Raw genomic sequence first — 24,926 nt, forward strand, 5'->3', positions numbered from 1 at the left:
TTTTTTTTTTTTTTAGAGCTCTTAATTGATTTCAGTGTGCAGTCAGGGTTCAGAACCATGATATTATAGAATATATATGCATCATATTTTAACATCTTTATTAAACTTGGAAATTCAATCCAGGATCTGCTTATACACACACCTGTGTATCAAGTACTCTTTAATCCATTCAACACTTTAAAAATCCATATACTCGTTCAGGCAAAGAAAATAAGCATTTTTTTTTCTTGGAATTCAATATCTACAAAAGTTGACAATGCCTTAGCTCAATGATGATGCCGTCCTGAAAATACGGTTTTTTTAAAAGTAAAGTTGAGTACCAAAAGGGGGGAAATTAAAAACTCATTAATAAAAACAAAATTTTGGGTTCTTTCATATTTATAAATCGTTTCTGATGCAGATTCGCTTCAAAGGACCGTCTCAGAAAGCTGAGTGCTACAATGTGAATACATTCCTTCCAAATAGTGTAAAAGAAAATAGGGAGCAATAAGCTATGTGAGAATAGAATCTCAAACTTGAAGTAAAACACAACAGCTGCTTCTCTGAGAGTTGACAGATATCTACTTTCCAGCACTTCTAGGCTTCAGTCACTTTTATGACGCATTTTTTACAAAATATAATGGAAAAGAGCTTTCATTCTTACTGATGCATTTACACTACATAAAATCATGGGTAATCATGCCCAGAGGAGCTCAAATATATAAAAGGTGGAAACTTCAAACTTAATCATACCATGCAGGGAAGAACAAGCAAACAGAAGCAAAGTCATATTTTCTCCAGAAGAATAAATCTAACTCCAGTGGATTTATGTTAAGAAACTGATACGTTCAAATGAAATGAAGGAACACGAGGCATTTTACACAAGTATGAAATTTATGCTTATTGAGCATACAGGAAACTCTCATAATGATACGGCCTGTTTTGAGTACAAAGAAGAAATATAAAGAATCCCAGAGTCACTTGTCTTAGCCCTTAATTTCATTGTCTACTTCAGGGATCAGCAGGTGTTTTCAGTAAAGAAGCAGATAGTAAATATTTTCTGTTTTGCAGATCATACAGTCTCTGTCGATACTACACAACTCTGCCATTTTATCGCAAAAGCAGTCACAGACTATATGAAAACGGATGAGTGTGGCTGTGTTCCAATAAAACATGTTTCAAAAAAACAGGAAGCTGGCCAGATGTGGTCTATAGGGAGTGATTTGCTGGCCACTCTCCACCCCCCACCCCCGGTCTTGTGCATCATGTCTCTACATGCCCACCACATCTCATCGGCCTTGAATGCCCCTGCCTCTGCCCACACTTACATATTGGTGTGGCCTTGAGCTCTATCAACAGTCGTGGAGCCTTCTCACACCTCACACTGCCTTTGTCCAAGGTAATCTCATCCATTTCGCATTTTATGCTGAGGACTCTAAAATCATGATCACCAGCCTCAGGAGATCCAGGCTTTTATAACCTGAAGGCTTGCTCATAGAGCCCAATGCTTCCTCTCTATATCATTTAGATGTTCCATTGGCAACTCAACCTCAACGCTAAAACCACTGTCTTCCCCATAAAACCTGCTCCTTCTTAGGACTTTCTGTATGAAGAATAGTATTCCTATCTACTCGGTTACCCAAGCTGATGGCCTGAAAATTAGAGAAAACTCACATGGCCATGGCTAGGTAAAATATGGCAGGCACATACTATGAACTACTTTTTGAGGCTGTGCAGCATCGAAGATGGCGTCGTAGGAGGATGCTGGGCTCACCGTGCTTCCTGCTGATCGCTTAGATTCCACTTACACCTGCCTAAATCACCCAGAAAATCGCCAGAAGACTAGCAGAACGGAGTCTCCGGAGCCAAGAGCAGACGAGAGGCCTACGGAAGAGGGTAGGAAGGGCGGAGAGGCGGTGCGCGCTGCACAGACTGGTGGGAGGGAGCCGGGGCGGAGGGGCGGCCCGCTGGCCAAGCAGAGGCCCAGAGTCTGGCTGGCAAAAGCGGAGGGGCCAGATGGAGTGTGTTCTGACAGCAAGAGCGACTTGACATCTGGAAGGTTATAAGTTAACAGCTCTGCTCGGAGAGTGGGAAGGCTGGAGGACAACGGGAGGGAGAGTTGCTGAGCCCCGGACGACAAAGCGCAGCTTGGCGGGGAACAAAGGTACTCGCCGGCGCCATCTCCCTCGCCCATCCCCCAGCCAAAATCCCAAAGGGAACCGGTTCCTGCCAGGGAACTTGCTTGCACCACGCAAACACCCAACGCTGTGCTTCTGCGGAGCCACCCTCCGGCAGCAGGTCTGACTCCCTCCTGCTGCCACAGGGCCCCTCCTGAAGTGGATCACCTAAGGAGAAGTGAGCTAAGCCTGCCCCTCCTGCCCCTGTGCACCTTGCCTACCCACCCCAGCTAATACACCAGATCCCCAGCACCACAAGCCTGGCAGTGTGCAAGTAGCCCAGACGGGCCACGCCACCCCACAGTGAATCCCGCCCTAGGAAAGGGGAAGAGAAGGCACACGCCAGTCTGACTGTGGCCCCAGCGGTGGGCTAGGGGCAGACGTCAGGTCTGACTGTGGCCCCGCCCACCAACTCCAGTTATACACCACAGCACAGGGGAAGTGCCCTGCGGGTCCTCACCACTCCAGGGACTATCCAAAATGACCAAACAGAAGAATTCCCCTCAGAAGAATCTCCAGGAAATAACAACAGCTAACGAACTGATCAAAAATGATTTAAACAATATAACAGAAAGTGAGTTTAGAATAATAGTCATAAAATTAATCACTGGGTTTGAAAACAGTATAAAGGACAGCAGAGAATCTCTTGCTACAGAGATCAAGGGGCTAAGGAACAGCCAGGAGGAGCTAAAAAATGCTATCAACGAGCTGCAAAATAAAATGGAGACAACTACGGTTTGGATTGAAGAGGCAGAGGAGAGAATAGGTGAACTAGAAGATAAAATTATGGAAAAAGAAGAAGCTGAGAAAAAGAGAGATAAAAAAATCCAGGAGTATGAGGGGAAAATTAGAGAACTAAGTGATGCACTAAAGAGAAATAATCTACGGATAATTGGTATTCCAGAGGAGGAAGAGAGAGGGAAAGGTGCTGAAGGGGTACTTGAAGAAATAATAGCTGAGAACTTCCCGGATCTGGGGAAGGAAAAAGGCATTGAAATCCAAGAGGCACAGAGAACTCCCTTCAGACGTAACTTGAATCTTCTGCATGACATATCATAGTGAAACTGGCAAAATACAAGGATAAAGAGAAAATTCTGAAAGCAGCAAGGGATAAACGTGCCCTCACATATAAAGGGAGACCTATAAGACTCGTGACCGATCTCTCTACTGAAATTTGGCAGGCCAGAAAGGAATGGCAGGAGATCTTCAATGTGATGAACAGAAAAAAATATGCAGCCCAGAATCCTTTATCCAGCAAGTCTGTCATTTAGAATAGAAGGAGAGATAAAGGTCTTCCCAAACAAACAAAAACTGAAGGAATTCGTCACCACTAAACCAGCCCTACAAGAGATCCTAAGGGGGATCCTGTGAGACAAAGTACCAGAGACATCACTACAAGCACGAAACCTACGGACATCACAATGACTCTAAACCCATATCTTTCTATAATAACACTGAATGTAAATGGACTAAATGCGCCAACCAAAAGACACAGGGTATCAGAATGGATAAAAAAACAAGACCCATCTATTTGCTGTCTACAAGAGGCTGTGCAGCATCAAAAGCCGTAAACTACAACTACATACAACAAAGTGGATAGGTCTCAAAACACAGTGCTAAAAGTGCCATCGAAAGTGCCAAAGGTAGGGGCGCCTGGGTGGCTAAGTTGGTTAAGTGGCTGACTCTGATTTCTGCTCAGGTCATGATGTCATAGTTCGTGAGTTCGAGCCCCACATAGGGCTCTGCACTCACAGCATGGAACCTGTTTCAGATCCTCTGTCTCCCTCTCTCTTCCCCTTCCCCACCCTTAAAAATAAATAAATGTTAAAGAAGTTAAAAAAAAAAAAAAAAAGAAAGTGCCAAAGGTAGAATGTGTTGCTGTGATTTAATATTATTTGTGGAATTTAAAACATTCAATAATACAAATAACACTGTATATTTTTCAAAGATATACAAAAATCCTGGTTTATAAATGATATGTACTAAAGTAGAGGTCTGCTGAGTAGAGACTGGGGGAAAAATATAACGATATCAATGAAAAAGAGAAGATGCTTGCCAGTCCAGTGACAACAGTAGGCCATCATGATTAACTCAACTCTCCACACTTGAAAGAAATCTTTTTAAAATAAAAAGTATAATACATGGCTGCAAGTAATATGTACTATTATGGACAAATAATATGTGCTAATATGGGTAAAATGAATGACTGCATTTGCCAACTGTTATGTTTGCTTGAGGTTACAAGCTTGAGGTTACATAATAATGGAAATTTTTACTATTTAGACTTTGATATGTTTCAACTTATAGCGTAAACTTCTGTTCATCACATTAATAATTCAACTATCTTACCACGGATAGAATTTTCTAGAGTTTACTAGAAAAGCCTCATGTCAGCCTGCTTCAAGATGTGAATTTCTTTAAATCTACCACTGTAATGAGCTGTCCAGACATGGTGTGGCATATCAAAACACAGTAAGAAGGCATTATTCAACCAGACGTATACCATGACCTCACTGTATAGGGCTTCTTTAGACATATCACATAAAAGTTTATAAGCGGAAACTCAAGAGGATTAAGTTGTCACTTTCAATTTGGGAAATTATTGCTCCATCAAAATATAGATGCGTTACTTTTTTTTTCTACAGGAATAATTCAAAGTCAAAACATCACCAGTTGCTGCTAAAGGGAGCATAAGCCTACTGAAAGATGACTAACTGCTTCATCTCTAATATGTGCCTTGGTGAAATTTCCATATATTCTGTTGAACAGTGCAAACTCCTGAAAACTAGTTAGGTAGCACGACTTTCTATAAATTTTTTTAATGTTTATTTTTGAAAGAGACAGAGACAGAGAGTGTAAGTGGGGGAGGAACGGAGAGAGAGGGAGACACAGAGTCGGAACCAGGCTCCAGGCTCTGAGCTGTCAGCACAGAGACCAATGTGGGGCTTGAACCTATGAACTGTGAAATCATGACCTGAGCTAAAGCTGGATGCTTAACTGACTGAGCCACCCAGGTGCCCCACAAGGCTTTCTGATTAAAGATGAATATATTAGATGAAGAACAAGCCACAGCTTTTGTCAATACAAGCATGAAAACAGGAAAAGGACTTTATTTTATCTTATTTTCTATAGAGAGTATAGACCTTTTAACTGGTTACTAAACTATTCACTGTTCCATTGGTTACGGTGGCATCATATAGAGGGATAGACCTAACTGTAGATTATTCCTCTGACTCTTCAAAATCACTTTAATTCCATCTCCCCCCACATGATAAGCATATGCAAACCCAACATCAGAAGCATTCTTGAAAAAAACTGTAATGTGCTCAAAGACCATTTCAAGGCTCTTGTGTGTTCCTGTCCTTTTCTCTTTATAACTTTCTTTCCCCCACCCACCTGCTACACAGGGTTCTCATGCTGTCATTCCTCACGTCTGCCAGTTTATTCCAGGCATGCCTCCCTCCTTTCATTCTCAAAACTTCTATGCTGTGTCTCAAGACAGAGTGTATGTCAAAATGCTTTACAAACAGCAGGGCACTTTACAAGGTCTTTTGTATTACCCACAGCATTCAATATTAAGTAGAGTAAAACAGATGCTATTTATTTTTTAAAAAATAATTTTTTTATTTAAAAAAATTAATTTGAGGAAGTAAGAAGAATAAACTATTGATAATGGACCGTGCGGTCTTTTATTTCTAGATAACTTGGCAGTGATTGACGACAAGCTGATGTGTTAACTGCCCTTGCTAACAATGTCTGGATTTTCATAGAAGGCAGTATACTCTAGCCCTAGGGAATGTAAAGATATCCATATCTAATGGTAAAATTCCAGGCCCTGTGCAGGTATGAAAGAGACTTTGGGCTGGGAGGGCAGAGCTGAAGTGGAGATCATCTTGGAAACACCATCTAAGGCAGCCACATGCCACACGATACTAGCTGCCACGAAGCACAGCCCAGGTTCTATAAATATTGACCTGGCATTCGAGAAAAAGTCCAAAAATAAATGGTGACTATATAAATTCTAATTTTGAGTGTGTTGACAAGTTTCTGTGACTCTATATCCTATTTTGAACAGTTAACACCTTGTCTTTAATTCCTGTCTTGTAAGGTTTTATGATATGGGGACTTTGCCATTAAAAATAATCTAGGTGAACGTAGCTTAAATTCTGATTATTTTAAGCAATTTGTATATTTTACATCTGTAACTGAAATTTGTTCCTGATTTTTGGATTTTTTTAATTGTTATTATTTAATGATGAGCCTAAAATTATTCATGTTTTGAAATCTCATTGGAAATGGGAAGCTATGAACAATTGGCCTTAATCCAAACTTCTGGAACAATCACACACATTGACTCACTGGGTCTTGTTATATCCAGTCCGGATTTCAAACTATAAGTTCAAGCGAATTTCCTCAACCTAAAGTGCTATGTCACCATATTTGGGCAAGGATTGTTGTGGTTCTTCTGGAATGAAAAGTAAAGTGGAAGCATATTTTTTTTCTCGATACAAAGTTAAATCACCATGTTACGGATGGCACACATTAAATAAACAAGTTCATTTTAAGGTAATCATATGTTATAGTTAGTAACGGGACTTTCTGAAAATGGTGTTAAAATCAATATGTTTCTTCCTTTTGCTGCCACCTCTGATTGATGTTCTTGGTAAGGGTGATCCAGGATCTGCATGAGACTTTAGATAAAGATGGGTGTATCTTTGCTTATATCAAGTTAATGTTGGAAACAATTCTATGTCTATGTTGGTTACCCTCTTAGTATCTGAGTCCCAACTCTCAAGGAAAATGTATAGGCTCAAAGTGAAGTTTGTTTTGCTAGGAGACAGAAGGAAGGACAGAAGCTGAGCATCATTATATATCTTTGACTTACGGATACACTCCCTGAGACCTTCTCTAGTATGATTCCAGTATACAAATTTTTTTCAGTAATTTACTCAGCAAATATTTATTGAGTCCCTTCTGTGTGTCATGCACTGAACTGGGTGCTGGTAATATAGCAGGGAACAAAATAGATATCATCTCTATAATCTAGTATCAGAAACTAACATTAAACATGGAGCTTATAATCTAGCATCAGAAATTAACATTAAACAAAGAATTACATAACTATCTAGTTAGATTACAATAAGCATCATAAAGGTGGGGGGAATAAAGTACTATTAGATTGCATATTAGGGGAATATGCTCTGGTTTGGGGAATCAGGAAAGAAATCACATTTCAGTTGGAGTTTGATGTTAGCCAAAGAGGAAAGAGAAGATTGTATCGGGTAGAGCACATTCCAAGGTCTGGTCAGAAATGAGCTTGGGCTTTCTGAGGACTGAAAGGAGGCTGTAGGGGGTGAAGAATAATGGGTGATGGTGAGCATGGGAAAAGTGAATGTTGGGGATGTAGGCAGGTGCTGGTTACTCAGGACTTCGCAGATCATGTTCAGAACGTAGCTCTTTATTCCAAGACCGTGTAGAAACAATTGAAGAATTTTAAGGAGGAGACCTGACCCAATCAGTATTTTAAGATCTGGCTGCTGTGTGTGACAATGAACCAGGAGAAGCCGAAGAGATACAGTGACTATGTTAATTCAATATCTCTACAAAGAAGATAAAGGTGGCTAGGACTAAGATGATAAAGAGGAGCGGGTGTGAAATATATTTAGGAGGTTCAATTCAATAGCTTAGTTGGGGAATGGAGATGAGGTAAATGAGCAGACAGTAGCAAAGATGACTCTGACTCCCAAGTTTATAAAATGAGCGAGAGCACGAAGAGCAAGTCTCTTTATTGAACTTTGACAGAAACTATAATGGCGGGAATGGCAAGAGTTCATTTTGATGTTGCACATTTGCATTTTCAAACACATCTTAAGCGGTGAGCAGATAGATGAGGTTCCTGGGATTCAGAAACATGGATTTGGAATTCACAAGAAGGTCTGGGCATGGGAGTCACTCCTATGAGCACTTGAGACTCGTGGGGAATGATTAGAGAGCTAATTTATCACCATCTTCCACTGTCCCTGTAAAATACTTCCAGTGAGGGTAGTTCTTCCCCATCAGTGGATGGAGAATCCACTTAAGTCCACTTAAGATGGACCAGACATCTTAAGATGCCTTTGTGCTTCTCTGGGCTTAAGAGATATTTGACCCTGACTCTTCCCTGGTCACTTCTGCGAGTTCCTTCAAAAGCCCTCATTAGTGGGAACTTTGCCCCCCCTGGGTTGTCAGTTCCTTCTTCCATAGCCCCTAAGGAGTCTAGGACACTACATCCATGTTTTGCTTTTGACCAGGATCTAAAACATGTCCATGCTATTCTTTCTTGAGAGTTGCCCACCTCTGATCCATGTGTATCTTAGATTAGGCCACAAAAATACCACAGACTGGGTGACATAAACAACAGAATTTTATTTCTCATAGATCTGGAGGATGGACATCTGAGATGAGGGTGCCAACACAGTCGGGTTCTGTGAGATCTCCTTGACTTACCAGCCACCTCCATGCTGTGTCCTCACTTGGAAGAGAGCAGAGAGAGAGAGAGAGATGAGATCGCTTCCTCTGCTTATAAGAGCATAATCTTTACCAGATAATCACCTCCTAAAGATCTTATCTCCTGATGCAGTCACATTAGGGGTTGGGGCTTCAATATATGAATTTGGGGGTGGGGACAGAGGTCTGTCCATAGCAATGGGAAACACTCACACAGCATTTCCCAGACAAACTAATAGCCATCTCTCCTTTACTCCCGCCAGTGGCACAGTCACCAAACCTCCACTAAACTTCCAAGTGGATTCAGACACCTGCTTATCGTGTCTTCCAATTCACACGATAAATTCAATAAATGAGAAATTATAAAATGATTTTCAGCCCCAGAAATAATTAATAACATGTGAATGAATGCATAAAAAGTATCATTTGTACTAATATATTAGTAAAGATTTAAGAAATTAAAATTCCCTAGTGTGGACGAGGTTATGTAGAAAGAGGCATTCTTAGAGCTGTCAGGGGAACTGTAAGTTGATATAACATTGTAGTCAGTAAGCAATTGGGGGAAATCCATGAAAATGTTGAATTGACATACCTTTGACCCAATTCTCAGAATTCAATGTTCAGCAATTCTTACACATGTTCCTAAATATATATATTCAGATTTGGGCATATATATTTCACGTGTATATGGATGGACATTTGCTGTTACATAGCAAATATTTGTAATAGAAAAAAAAAAGAAATTATTTATGGCAAAGAAATGGCAGGAAACAGAATCAACTCGGGTCATTCAAGTTCATAAAGTGAGCAACTTACAAAGTGCCAGGATGGACAGGGCGGTGGTATTCTGTAGCTGGTTCACACTGGCTCCCAAGAGCTGACTCTGCACAACTTTTCCCAATATTGCATTCAGTAATTTCAAGTAGGTATCTTGAAATCAGTCATTGTGGAAGTAATACACCCATAGAAATTGCCAAACACCAAACATTTCACAGCCCACCACTGGTTAGGGGAACAGAAAGAGATGGTCGGGCAGCAGTTTAGCAACAGCAGGAAGCCATTGTCACCTCTAGGCAGAGGAAGATAATATGTTACCAGCACTGGAGCAGAGGCACGGCAAAAGAGCCGTCCATAAGGAATGATCTTTATGGAAGAGCTCAGTCACTTCCAGAACCTGCAGTTCAGAGAGGAAGGGAGTGAAAAAAAAGACCACGATTTCTTTTCACACACCCAAATCCCATTGGCTAAGTACAATCAGCAGCAAAGGGTCAGCCTCCTGCAGATAGAGAGCTAAAGTAAGAACAGAGAACCCTCTGTGAGGTAGGCAAACAGAAACTAACCAGTTCATTATTTAAAACTCTGTCATGAGGGACACCTGGGTGGCTCAGTCAGTCAAGCGTCTGACTTTGACTCAGGGCATGATCTCACAGTTCTTGAGTTCAAGCCCCACATCAGGCTCCACACCGACAGCTCAGAGCCTGGAGCCTGCTTCAGATTCTGCGTCTTCCTCTCTCTCTGTTCCTCCCTTCCTTGTACTCTGTCTCTCTCAAAAATAAATAAACATTTAAAAAAATTATAAAAGAAAAATAAATAAAAATCTGTCATGAAGGGATGAGTCATGTATTTTGGAGCATGTGTTAAAATGAAAGACCATGAAGACACGAAAAAGAACGAGGCAGGCCTCTGTGTAATGATACAACACATCAATAATACCATTGTTAAATATGGTAAAAAGTAGGTTACAAAAATGTGTGCAATTTTATTCCATTTTTGTAAAAAAATATACAAATGTATATACTTTTCCTTTCACAGGCCAAACGAAACAGCTAGAAAAATATACCAAACTCTGGAAGTTATTACCTTTGAAAACTTCTAACTTTACAGATTTCAGATGTGTTTGGATTTATGGACATGTATTATCTTCCTAATACATTTTTAACAAAGCGTCTGTTACTGTGTCCAAAGAGTGTGTGTGACCTCAGGGTTGGCTATGCTCTTACGTGTATCTAAAATGCGTGATTTTTTCCTTCCGTGCACACCTGAAAATTCTGCATATTGGTCTACGGGGCGTGGAGGCACCTGCACATCTCACTGCTATCTTAACGGCAGTGTGGACTTGGAGGGAATGATCATCAGCCACGAGGTGTGGGTCGACTCATATAGGGACATTCTGTGGGACGTAGGTGCAAATTTTCAGTGAAGAGACAGAGGTATTCCCAGGGCAAATTCTAAAAGCAAAGCCTCTTGAGGAACAATAGCCATTGGCTCTAAACTCTGAAGCACTACCATAGATTTCTTTGTATTAATTTTGTTCCCACTGACGGAAGTAGGAAATACAATGGTAACGAGTGACATCTCAGTTATCCACCCCTGGAATTTTCTGGCAACATGTTTAGAAAATTATGCCTTTTGAAAACCAATTCCCCCAAATACCACATTACTTTACCACCTAAAACAAATGAATCCTTTCTTCCTAATATTGAGTACACATAAATCATCCCAAATAGGGCTCTTTTTGTTATAAAGCTTGATTATTTTTTCTTTCCTCAGAAAAGAAGACCCATGTACTGTTTATTAGGTATATGAGGGAAAAAAATCAGGGTTTTCAAAGCCAACAATACTTGCAAACTTGAATATATTTAGATTTCTGGGATGGCTGAATTATAATCAACACGGAAAAGAAAACATCACTAAAACATTTTCTTGACCAAAATACACACTCCACCCTTCGGCCACTTCCTCATGCGAGCATGTGGACATGAAACTATGTGCCCTCTCTCGTCTGCTTGTTACTTACTCGTCAACTAGTCACCGTAGCTCATTGGAGGCACCCAGGTCGGATTTGCCCAAACACGTCAATTAGATGCATTGTTAACAGATGTTATGGACACCTATGATAATTGCATTATCCTCCTGTCATCTGGAAGCATCATGAAAATGAAATTGTTTCTTCAGAGATTTGTTGCCGAAATGCTACAGCATGAAAAGCAACTATGAAATACATCTCCTGGATAAGTCAGACAAAATGAAAATCAAAACTATCATCAACATTTAGAAGAGCAGGAGAGAAATGGAATAAGAACGGTACTTAAAAAGGCAATAAAATTCCCTCAATGTTATACTAGTTAACGATGACAATATAACACCTTAAATCTTGGAGCAAGCATGAGAGTGACTTCACCAGCTCAGCGGCTACTAAAAATCTCTTTTCTTACCTTAAAGTCAAATTGATTGTCAACGCAAACATTTAAAGTACACGTTTAAAATGTAATTGCTTTTTGGAGGGTAGGGAGAGGAGGATGTGGGTGGGAAAGGGTAGGCAGGAACAGGGCATATTTATAATGAGCATATATTTTTAAAACATATTTCGTATCATCGGGAAATCTGTTAAGTTCTCAGACTGATGGTTTTGATGTTCTCAATGGATTCAAAAGATGTTACGATGTTCTGTACTTACACTCCCTGGTGAAATGGCATGTTATTTAGTCACTTCATTACTTTTTATACTTTAACCTAGGCACATGGCTTCATGAATCATTGTATTAAACCAGTTTTCTTAGTAAAACTGCTTGTCTGGGTCTCTCTTTATAAAACCACACTGAGGGGATTTACCAATGTCAACTAACCAAGAAAATAAACAACAGTCCTTTTCTTTAAAATGAGCAGTAGTGTTTACACAACCTGTGGGTACGCTAAGAGCAGTTAGTGTAGGCAATCCCCGAGAAGCATAAAGAGTCATTCTGGACTAGATTAAGTGCCTCCACAAGACATTCTTCCAGCCAAGAAAGAGATAAGGGTCATCTCTTTGAGTGATAGGGAAGTTAGTTCAACAACATGATTTGCCAAGGAATAATTTCACTCTGAAAACTTTTTACACAAAATGTGACTCACAGATCTGGGAGTGAGGAAAAGGAAAATGTTCTGGGACGCTAAACAGACTTCACCTTTTGCATATTTCTGAGCTGAACTGGTAAGCATGGTACATTTTCCTAGCTGGGTATTTGATTCCATGAAAGATACTTTTGTTTTAGGAGCATAAGAAATGAGAGAGAAAGGAAGGGAGAGAGGGGGGATAAAATGGATATCCTACCTCTAATAAATAGATAATTACTTTATCTACCTGCTTCATGTCTGATGTTTTACCTACATTCATCTGACCCCAAGCTAACCTTGATAGTTATTATTTTCTTCAATTTACAAATGAGCAATCTGGTGTTCAGAGAGTTTAAACAACTTCCCCCATGACACTAAGGTTGCAAGCTCTACTCAGATTTTAGTACTTCAAAGCTGAGCTTCTCCTCTTACACCAATGGATTAGTTTGCTATGGTTGCTGTAACAAAATACCGTAGAGTAGGTGGCTTAAACAACAGAAACTAACTTGATCACAATTAACTTTCTGGAAGCTCTGGAACCCTGAAAACCAAGATTACGGTGCTGGCAGCTTTGGTTTCTCCTGAGGCCTGTCTCATTGACTTACAGATGGCTGTTATCTCACGGCATTCTTGTGGTCTTCCCTGTGAGCACATCCCTGATGTCTCTCTGAGGGTCCAAATTTCCTCTTCTTTTTTTTTTTTTTCCAGTGCAATACATATTTATTGATTTCTTCTGTGTACCACACTCAGTGCTCGGCATTAGCGATAGGAGGGGAATTGGGGATTCAAAACTGAATAGCACGTGGTTCCTTGTTCCCAAAAACTTAGAATATAATAGATAATTTTTCTAGTTTTATTGAGAAATAATTGACATGCATCACTGTATAATTTTAAGGTGTACAGCATGGTGGTCTGATTTAAATATGTTGTGAGATGATTACAACAGGCTCAGCTAACATCCATATACAGACGTGTGTATATAATGAAAAGAAAAAAAGAAAAAAAATTATCCTTGTGATGAGAACTCACAGGACTCTCTCTCTTCACCCCTTTTCTGTGTTTCTATGTTTCTGTGGTGTACGTTACATCCTTAGTACTTCTTATAACCGGGGATATTTGTAACTTTTGACCACCTTCCACCAATTCCCCCTCCTCCTTCTCTCCACTTCTTTCTTTTTTTTTTAAGTTTATTTATTTATTTTGAGAAAGAGATCGGGAGAAGGGCAGAGAGAGAGGGAGAGACAGAATCCCAAGCAAGCTCCGTGCTGTCAGCTCAGAGCCCAATGCAGGCCTCGATGCAGGGCTTGATCTCACAAACCATGAGATCACAACCTCAGCTGAAATCAACAGTCGGACATTTAACCCACTGAGCCACCCAAGTACCCCTCCTTCTCTCCACTTCCGATAATCACAAGTCTGATCTCTTTTTCTAGGAATTCGTCTGTTTTTGTTTATTTGTTTGTTTTTGATTCCACATAAGGTGAGATCATACAGTATTTGTCTTTCTCTCTCTGATTTATTTCATTTATCATTGATGCCTTCAAGGTCCATGTTGTTGCAAATGTAGGCTGTCCTCATTTTTTTTTATGTCTGAATAATGTTTCACTGTGTGTGTGTGTGTGTTGTATAGCACAACCTTTTTATCCATTCAACCATCAGTGGACATTTAGGTTGTTTCCGTATCTTGGCTGTTGTACATAATGCTGCTTTAAACATAGGGGTGCAGTGCACTGTTGATGGGATTGTAAACTGATGCAGCCACTATGAAAAACAGTATAGAGCATTCTCAAAATATTAGAAGTAGAACTCTAATATCCAACGATTCCACTTTGGGGAATATATACAAAGGAAGTGAAAATGCTAACGTGAAAAGATATCTGCACCCTCATAATCAGATTTCCTCACCTCATAAGGACACCAGTCAGATTAGATTAGTGCCCACCCATATGACGTTAGTTACCTCTTTTAGGACCCTGTCTCCAAACAGTCACATTCTATGATACAGGAGTTAGGACTTGAACCTATGAATGGGGCGGGGGGGGGGGGGGGGGTGGCGGGCACAATTCACCCATTATAATCACTCCACAAGGTCAAAATACAGATCTTTTACAGATTCTTTTCAGTTCAGGTTTCTACCTGTTCCAAGGACTATAAGCTTCTTACTCTATACGTGCACATAATTCCGACATGCTTTCCACTACATACAAAAGTTTACCAATATGCTAATTGTAGAAAAGAGTGAATAAATGAGATGAACTACAGGCAGGAGGATAGAATATTTAGCAACAGACTATCTAACTGTGTTGAAGAGGAAGCGATTACACCCATCCTCACAATAGTTTATTATTTCAGCTTCCAGAAGGAATAGATGAAATACAGGGCCAATCCTTGCCATGTACTGCAGAAAACTCAATCTATGTCCTGGGGTTAGGTGGGGTGATGCTTTAGGGATGTTCATGGCTTCCAGACATACCACCTCCTCACATCCTGTGGGGGAAAATAACAGCTAATGAGTCAACGACTAAGTTGGGAATCAGCCCAGAGCTTCTATAACAGTAGATTCAGCATGTAAAAATGAGAATAATCCCCCACAATCATTTCCACTAGGAACTAGTTGATTCTAAAGATATGATTCATTCAGGGTAAAACCAAATCCTCCACCTACACACTTTTTGAGCCATTAGGAAAAAAATTATGTACAAAAAATATATACTTTTAGGGCATTAGGGTTAGATTTAGCTAACCCACATTTCTCTCTTTTATACCTTTGGCAAATATAGAAAGAACATCAGAATTCAACTCAGGAGAGAGAAGGAGAGAAAGAAAGAGATACAGAGCTATACGTACAGCTACAATGGATAGATAGATAGATATCACAGGACAAGGAGTAAAACAAGTAATGTTTTGTAATCAATGTAATCAGATTGTACAGGCACACAATTAATTAAAGAAACTGCCTTGAAATCCAGACTATTAACAGTACTTAACTTCAAAAGACATTTTTCCATTCTTTTTCCCCTTGTTTAGTGCAGACTTCATTTAAGATATCAATTACTAAACAGACTTCTAAAACCAAGGGGAATGTCAACAAATTATGTAGCTAACAAAAAAGGTCAGCATGATTTTACTTGTTTGTATTAGTCCTAATAGCACAACTTAATTGTTTTACTAAAGTGGCTTATCATTAGAATATTTGTTAATACAATACAAATTAATTCAAAAGGATTTGATAAGATGTAGGGGGAAAAAGCTCATCTTGAAGCAATGTAGCTAGATAATCCAAATAGTCGATGTCACCCTCTACTTTCTACTCAAAAAAACCTTCCTTTTGTTAAATACATAATCTTATGCCAACAAAACATTGTTTTCAGCCCTGCAATGATCTAGTGTCCAATGTAGGATTGTAGCCATTTACTTTTTATGGAGCTAGGAACACAATGAGAAGATTCATGCTTTGGGTCATTCACTCATGTTATTACATTACACTTTAGCCCTGGATCCTAGGGTCCCTTGTTCTCCTGTATATGTGTTTTTGATTCTTGTTTCAGGGAACAAGGCTGAAAAAGAATCCCAGAGGTGGTCTAATATCTCCAGCATTCTATCAGCTGATAGGCTGGAGTGAAAGCCCTCAAACAAGATACCCTAACCAGCTGGGTCATGAATTCTCTGTCTGCTACAAAAAGTTGGAGAGGAGAAGCTTCAGCCAAGTTGTCAGTATCAACAAGTAATGTAATTATCATGGCTGCCTGAATTATAAACTTCTAACTGTATTCCTAAGTTTAATTTTTCCCTGAATCAAATATTCGATCACATAGTTTCTCTAGGTCTCCTTGACCCTGGAAGATTTAAGGAATAGATTATATGGGGGAGGAAAAAGAAGTGGGGAGCATTAACCAAAATTTAAAAATACTTCCCTATCTTTTTGGAACTAGAACAAAGTACACATCAGTATGTACATACAAAATAAAAAGCTGGTTCTGAAGTTTGTCATTTGCATCTTTAGGGTCCCCTTTATGTTTCTCCTTCCTCCTCTGACATTCTGTAGTTTCCCTTATGGTTTTATAACTTATAACAGCTCGTGACTTGTTGTTTTATAACTCTTTCCCATCATTTTTGGAGTTCAATGTTTGTCCCTCCTCACAGAGACACTTGTATAACCCTTGGGAGGGTGTGGTCAAGGCAATGTGGCTATACTGGTTCCTGTTCAGGTCACCTTCTTCCAAGGTCACTCCAGTTCTGGGTCCCCTGTCAATGTCTTCTGTGTCACATGCTAATCTATGGAGAAAGGAACCACTTTCCTGCCAAACAGTGGACATGTTACAGGCATGAATTCTCAGTCTGTAACCAATTGTTCACAATTTAGACATAAACATAGAGTTTTCATCTGCTGTGTTTCTGTAAGTGCCCAACCCCCACCCCATCCATTTTCTACTTCACATATTCATGCTGAAGCTGAAGGTTTTACATTACTGTAATCCGGGAGAATGCCTTCTTTATCTTTTCTGCTGTGCTGGGTGGAGTTTTATAGACTCCTCAAATCCATGGTGGAGAGAATACAACTTCCCGGCTGAAATATTCCCTAAAATGGTCTCTCCTGCTGTTCTCTGGCAACCCTTGTGTTTGTTGTTTCTCAAGGGAGATTCTGTTTAATTGATTCTTACTCACAGTGTATTATACTCTCTTACTAAGATTTAGATTTAGCTAACCCACAAAAATAAAACCTACTTTACAGAGTTGGAGAGAATTCAGTCAGCTCCTTTCCTTCACTGCTGTCTTTCTCCTCCGATCCCTCTGAGTTATGATGTCTGCAATATAAAGCCCATTTGAATTGTGTGTCCCTGGTCCCTTTTTTGTGCCACAAATCTTGACCTTCTCTTCATCTCCTCAGGCCTATTCAGCCAGCAAAAATGGCCATGCTATCTTCCCAAGGAACCCACTGAGCTAGGGCTCAGAATTCTGGAGTAGAGGGTGGGGGGAGGGGCATGATTGTCTGGGTAGAACACTTGAACAGAACAGGGAACTTGAATCTTGGAATTCAAATTATTGCAAGGTCCAGAATCTGTGTGAATATATATGAATGTGGGTGAGTATGATGATGACACAGGTACTTTATTAGTCTATATGTACAGGGAAAGCTTTTAATATTAATATTGATTACAAATAATGGGTAAGTGGGAAGAAAAGGTTAAAATTTTGATTTTTTCTAGTTGTTACAAAGTGTCTCTCCTGCACTACAATTTCTAATTGTTTAATATTAATTGAGTACTCTCTTTCCTAAAACCTACTTCTTCACAATTCCCACTGTGTAACTTTTCTTCAGCCTCTCCTGCATGGTTTAATTCATGGGTTCCTCCCCTTCTCTCAACCAAAACATATGGGCATAATTAAAACTCCTTTCTGGTCCCTCTTTCTTCTTCATTAGAGGCTCAGTTAGAGTGAAAGTAAATTCTATTCACATTAATTTAAATACCTTCTGTATACTGGAAATTCCCAAATTTATATCTCTAGTCTAGACTTTGATTCTCAGCTTCAGACTTGAACACCCAATTGCAGTTGGAGAACTCATACAAAATGGAATTCTCAATGTTTTCCCTAATCCCACTGCCACCCCCATCTACCTGACCTCACCCAGTAGTCCCCACCTTGGGAAATGGCACAGTCATTTTCCATCCAAAGTCAGAGTCTGGGGGTCATCTTGAGCAAATACTGATGGTCCTACCTACAAAACACATTTTTGTTCAACATTTCTGACCGGAATTACTGAAATAGTTCCCTAATCTGTATCTTTATTTCTTCAATTGAAGTACCTCTCAAATATATTCTCCACACAGCTGTCAGATATCATTGTTAAACAGAGATTTTTCTCATGGTACTCTCTTATTAAAAACCTTCCAATGGCATTCTATTGTATTGGAGTAAAATCCAAACTATCCCCCAGATTTTACAAAACTCCACATGGCCCTGCCCCTCCTATGTATTTTACAGTACCCTCCTCTTTACCTCACTCCAGTCACACCAGCCTCTGTCTTGTCTGGTTGTTTAAAATATTTTTTCCTTAATTCATCATGTGGTGATTCTTTCTCACCTTTTGAGTCTCTGTCATTAATTTTCCTCAGTTGTGTGTTTAATGTTTGTCTCCCCCACTGAAATGCAAAAGTGAGGATCTTGACGGCCCTATTACTTGCGTTCATATTGCCTAGCATGGTAAGTATTCAATAAACATCGCTGAATGAATGAATAAAAGAATGGGTGCCAAAATCATATAATAGGTTATATGTAGGATAATAGCAAAAACTAAAAATAGATTATATGTAGCAAAATGGCAAAAACTAAAAACAAAAAAACAAAACAAAACAAAAAACAAAACAAAACAAAAAACACACAACTACCTGCCATTTAACCCAACTACAATTAAGCTTAATTTTCAATATGCTAGAGAAACCTTGTTCCTAATTCTACTTAATCACAATAGAACACCCTATATACCTATGACATGCATATGCTTAGTGTTCATGTCTGTATAGTCTGTCACAATTAGTTAATCATGCCTGAAGGTTGTTCCTTCCAATTCTTAGAAAGAGAAAAAACACTGATTTTATTTGCAAGAGCTTTAGATAATTTTGGCAAATTTGTGCATTTGCAACTTTGGGGGGAAAAAACACAACACAGCATATGCTTTTATTGACCTAATATCTGCACAGATTAAATGCTATAGCAAAAGTACTTATTAGCACATAAATATTACAGTTGGCTATCCTAGGGATGGTTATAAGAGGTCATTCCTTTTAATTCTTGATACCAAATTCTTTCTCCAAGTGCCACTTTCTCATTTTTTGTCCTCTATAAGTTGTTCCTTTGGTCCCAATTGTCATATGCTGAAAGTAACCATGCTGAATTTCACTGTGTATACTGAGGGACCTCAACATGAAACAAAGAATGTACTGTTTATAACTCTTTATTGGCTGGGTGCTAAGATAGCACCTGCAAGTAGTTAAGCATTGGGAGATTTTTCCTTCCTTGCCCCCTCCTTTTGGTCATTTAAATCCTCTTCTGATGAACCTACAAACAACCCAGTTGACAGAGATTTGGAACATTCTCTGAGTCTTACTTTGACTAATCTAATTTTCTGTAAAAATATGCAAACTTGCTTAGGTTTGCTTGATTAGTATATTTTGAATTTTCTTTATGACATTTTTTTTTAATTTGGTGAATATATGGACTGTTAGCTGGTGAATTATTATAAAAGGCAATACTTTTTACTGTTCTCCTTCTAGAAGAAACATTTAAAAAAGTCAACCAACAATAGCTTCTGATTTAAGCCTTTAGAGATATGAGAAGTTTTATATCATGAATAAAAATGGACTCTGTTCTTCCAAAATGGAATTTTCTACTAAGGAACATTTCACCATAACCTCTAAAATTATTAATTAGCAGGCCTAGTCATTCATGGCATTAACTTTTCCACTGGAAGGGAATTTCTAGCCCGTTTTCCATGAGTTAATGTAATGTTTATAGGGATGCACTTGGGAAAATGCTACAGAATAAAATTGGTTGAGTTGAACTAAATCAATTGAAGTGCCATGAATAGGTCACATTTGGGACATCATAATGACTTCTTAAGAACTGTTAGGGTTACCATAATACTCACCTTTAATCCTAGCTCGAATACTAAATGAAAATATTTTATGAACAAAGAGTTTTACAAAAACATAATTGAGGAAAATACTTGTGTGTATTACAGGAGAGAGAAAAGTTTTTCTCAATCCTCTTAGGGTTGCTGGCTGGGTGTGAAAGTTAAAGTGACCAAGATATATTAATAAACAAAAAGCCAACAAATTTATTTAATGTAAGTCTTATGTGACATGGGAGCCAAAGAAACACAAAGAAACAGTTAAACCTGTGCATTTTTATGCTACATTGGTGAAGAGTGAACACTGTGGAAGAATAAGTGTGTCCTGAAATCCATTATTATCAGGAAGAAAATGATATGCAATAATATCCAAAGGGTCCCAGGGGATTACACAAAAAGATCCGCAATAACAAGATCTGTATATTCCCTTCTTTGGATTCTTTTTTCTTCATTGGAATGATTGGATGATTTGACAATATTGCTTGATTTCTTTTCATGATCAGTAGAATACTAGAGCTAGATGGAATGGTCTTTGATGCTCATTAATCCCAACATTTTCCCATGAAGAAACAGAGGCCAGGGAATAGAAATGAATTATCAAGTGAGACACATCTACCTAGCAGAGGTGATAGGTTTAAAATTCCTGACCTTCAGCTCAGTCCTTTCTCAGTTATACTGTGCTTTCTCTTGGTACATTTTCTGACTGAAGGAAGATAGTCAAAGAGGTACTTGAAAAGAGTAAATTGAAATGCCAGATGGGTTAATAAGAATGGTTTTCCATATGTCTTCTAGGCTTTCTTCAGGGGGTTCTGTGAAAGAATTGAGTCCTCATGCCTAAGGTGTCCATTGTGGGTAATGAATTGGTTCCCCCCACCCCCAACCATACAGGTAGCCTGGCACTAAAGTCCATCCTTGAGAGAACTGAGAAAATAGTCACTCAAATCATTTCCTATGTTCTGTGGGTCGGTTGAGACATGCCAGTTGAGAAAGACTGAATCCTGTAACACAGAAAACAGATGAGCAGTAGGTAGGTAATGGCAACCAGAGACAGAAGATTTAACAAACTAAGGAAGCAGCTTGGCAGCAGGAGGCAAGGCAAGAACATGACCATTCAAATTGAGTGTAAATCCCATCCATGCCAAAGTGAGAAAATGACTTAACTTTTATTAGCCTGACTTTCTTGACCTATAAAACGGGAATAATAGAGCCTATCTCTCAGGAGCCTTTGTAAAGATTAAGATACCATATATGAAAGATTTAGGCCCAAAAGGACACTCAGTATAGGAAGGGAATTTGATTAAAGGAGGTGAACACATAGTCTTTGGAATTGGGTATACTTGGCTTGTATCTGCCACCCCTAAGTCTCCTAATTAGGTGCCTGGGACATTGTAGAAGCCCCATGAAATGTCAGTTTCTACCCTTCTCCTCCTGCCTCTACTTGTTTCCATCAACGTGTTAATATAGAGCAATGGCTCCCAAACTGCTGTATGTACGAGAATCACCTGGAGGACTTGGTAAAACAGATTACTAAGCACCATCCCCAGTGTTTCTGAGTCAATGAGTCTGTAGTAGGGCCAAGGTTTGCATTTCTAATACTGCAAAACTTGATGTTCAAGTATTTGTGGACCACACTTTTGATGTTATTGTAGATATAGAGCAATTACTTTTGGGTGCTGGAGGACAAAGCCTTCAGCTTTTTGAGCCCCTTTATGGTTTCCAATTGAAACTCTATTAAAATACATCAGCTGAGACATGTTACTCTGATATTTGTAGTGACTACACACCTTATTTCTATCCTCAGTTCTACATTGTTTTGAGTTCTCTATTCCTCTGCATATGGCTTTTAAATGCAGAGCTCAGTCTGAAATCAAAAGAACAAGAAAATTACTGGGTCAATACTTGTTGAACCAAATAATTCATCTCAAGTGAAAAGCATGCAACATATTTTCTAGTTCTATAATTTTTCCAGATTTCTCATTATTTCTTTTTACAGGTGAAAACTTGGGGTAATCAATTAAACAGTAAAACAAATATTGTGATCCTCAAATACTGTCTAACTCATCATGGCTTGGGACTCACAAATGCGGCCAACTTAAGGTCAGCCTTATATGTAGGCAGTTGGTTGTGTTTGTACCTGTAGTCAAACACCGATGTTCCAGTGCTAGTTAGAGGACATGTTTCATTTGTTTTGTTTTGTTTTATCTGAGTATTTTATTTGATGCCTGTTATAGACTGAATGTTTGTGCCCCTGTCCCCAAATTTATATGTTAAAAGCCCTATCCCCCAGTGTGACTGTATTTGGAGATGGGGCCTCCAAAAGTACTCAAGGCTAAATGAGGTCATAGGGTGGCCCTGATCCTATAGGATTAATGTCCTTATAAAAACAGACATGACAAAGGTCTTTCTCCTCTCCCTCTCTCTCTCTCAATCCATTGGGGGGGGGGGGGGTTGGAGGATGACAGAGGGATGGTTGGTTGTCTCTCTTTGTGAACACACCAAGGAAAGGCCCTGTAAGGACACAGTGAGAGGTGGCCAACTGCAAACCAGGAAGAGAGATCTCATCAGAAACCAACCATGCTGAAACCTTGGTCTCAGACATCCAGCTTCCCGAACCAGGAGAAAATAAATTCCTGCTGTTTAAGCCACCCAGTCTACAGTGTTTTGTTATGGTGGCCCAAGCAGACGACTACAATGTTTGCATGCTATTGATTCAGAGTGTTTTTAAAAACTCTAGATTTGTCATTGTGCTGTACATTTTCCATTTGCTCCTATAGATCCACTGTCCACTGTTCTCCCTCCGGCGTTTACCCTAGTTTGGTTATTTCATCTGTTTTCTATTAGAAAACCTGATGATATGATTGTCAACATTTTAAAAATTGAGAGATTTTGCATGAAAATAGATCTGGATTGTCAGGTGGTCATGAGAAGTTAGGAGATCTGGCAACAATTTTGGCAATGATAAACTGGCACCTCCCTTTTAGACTGGGCGTTAGCTCTCAAGTTGGCCACAGCCCCCACTTGGCATATTCCACTTGATTACTTTACCAGGCTGGCTTCTCTGGCCATCTGAGAACACGATCCCTATTTCTCATGAGATGAGGGGAAGGGCTGAAAAGTCCAGATGCTTGGAAATCTCTATTACTGGCTGCTGTAGGTGTTGCTGGTAATAGCTCACACTTGCAAACTTCTTTGGAACATTGTCCTTGGGTGATCGAAACTGCTTTGCTTAGGAGTGCCTAGGAATTTTCCTCCTTCCCAAGGCAAGACCAGCAACATACATTCTAAGTATACATCCAAGGATGAATACCTCCATCCTGGAAGAAGCAATCATTTATCCTGACCAGGGCTGATATGTCTTTCAGAGATGGGCTTGCCTTTACTCTATACATTTCTGGTTCATTGGCTTAGCACCCTGCATAACATTACTTTGGAACAAGGAACCCACTTTATAACCAAAGAAGGGCAATGGTTAGCACATGATCATGGGCTCTATGGGTCATGTCACATGCCACACCATCCAGAAGCTACTGGTATGATGAAGCAGTGGCATGACCTCTTAGAGACACAGTTGAGGCACTACTTTAGCATGCTGCATAGAATTTTAACTGATGGTGATTGCATTGGTCTTGGGTCCCCTATAACTAGAAAGTATGGTTCTGGTCCCCACAGGGTGGAGGTAGGAATGACCCCATTCACCATCACACCCCGTGATCAACTCAAGGAATTTTAGAGAGGAAATACTTCCACCAAGAAGACACAGTAAAAGCCACTCTACACCTAAAGCTTTGGCTGCTACCTGGTCACTTCTTATGGCAGATCAATAGGTGAAGAAAGAGTTCATTCACTGATGAGGGAGTTTGACCCTGATAGTTGAGAGGAGATAGAACTGTTTCTACATAAGAAGGTAAGGAGGAATATGTACAGCACTTAAGGGATTCACTGGGCCATTTCTTGCTACCCTGAGGTTATTTTATGGCCAACCACCATCCCCATGACCTAACACAGGCATGGAACTCAGAGGCTCAGGAAGGAGGGTCTGGGTCTTCTATAGATTTTTCTGCACAAGGTTCCTCATCTCAGGCTAATTTTCTAGGCTATTCTAAGACAATCGTCTACCCTAAATTATTATCCCTCTCCCTGATACTATATTAAAACTTCCTGTTGTCAGCTAACACCATGAGGGGATCATGCCAGTTTGCTGAGAGTATGCTCTTAGGGGCATCCCGAGGAAAGAGTGGCCTACTTTATGCCACTGAGTATTTTGCCCATGAGCCCTGAGGCATCTGCATATTTTAAAGGCCCTGAAGGCCTATAAAGCTATAGGAACAGTTGCTCCTATTGTAAGCAAATGAAGAAAGTGGTTAAGCTAATCATCCAGGAGCCTGAATGTATTCTAAACAAATACCAAAGAATGAGGTAGATGTGCTTTAAAATCAAATTTTTAGGAGATCCTGGGTGGCTCGGTCCATTTAGCATCCGACTTCAGCTCAGGTCATGATCTCACGGTTCGTGGGTTCAAGCCCCGCATCAGGCTGTGTGCTGACTTCTCAGAGCCTGGAGCCTGCTTGGGATTCTGTGTCTCCCTCTCTCTCTGCCCCTCCCCCACTCATGCTCTGTCTCTCTCTCTCAAAAATGGATAAACATCAAAAAAGTTTTAATAAAAATTTAAAAAATAAAATAAAATAATTTAAATCACTTCTTAAGCTCTCTATATAGCTTACATAGACCTGAAATCAGAATCTTTTGAAATTGGTAATAACACTATATACTAAGCTTTTTTT

At 39.6% G+C, this 24,926-nt stretch overlaps 1 long non-coding RNA gene across 1 annotated transcript; it reads right to left on the bottom strand.

Annotated features, from left to right (window-relative positions):
- Window positions 1-14,842: 14,842 nt before the first annotated feature.
- Window positions 14,843-17,487, bottom strand: LOC131492815 (uncharacterized). Its single transcript, XR_009252303.1, has 2 exons — window positions 17,241-17,487; window positions 14,843-15,002 (listed from the first exon to the last, which is right to left on the bottom strand). It is a non-coding gene; the product is annotated as an uncharacterized LOC131492815 (long non-coding RNA).
- Window positions 17,488-24,926: the final 7,439 nt, after the last annotated feature.

This window comes from Neofelis nebulosa, chromosome 2 (genome assembly GCF_028018385.1).
Source record: "Neofelis nebulosa isolate mNeoNeb1 chromosome 2, mNeoNeb1.pri, whole genome shotgun sequence".
In the NCBI taxonomy this organism is placed as follows: Eukaryota; Metazoa; Chordata; class Mammalia; order Carnivora; family Felidae; genus Neofelis; species Neofelis nebulosa.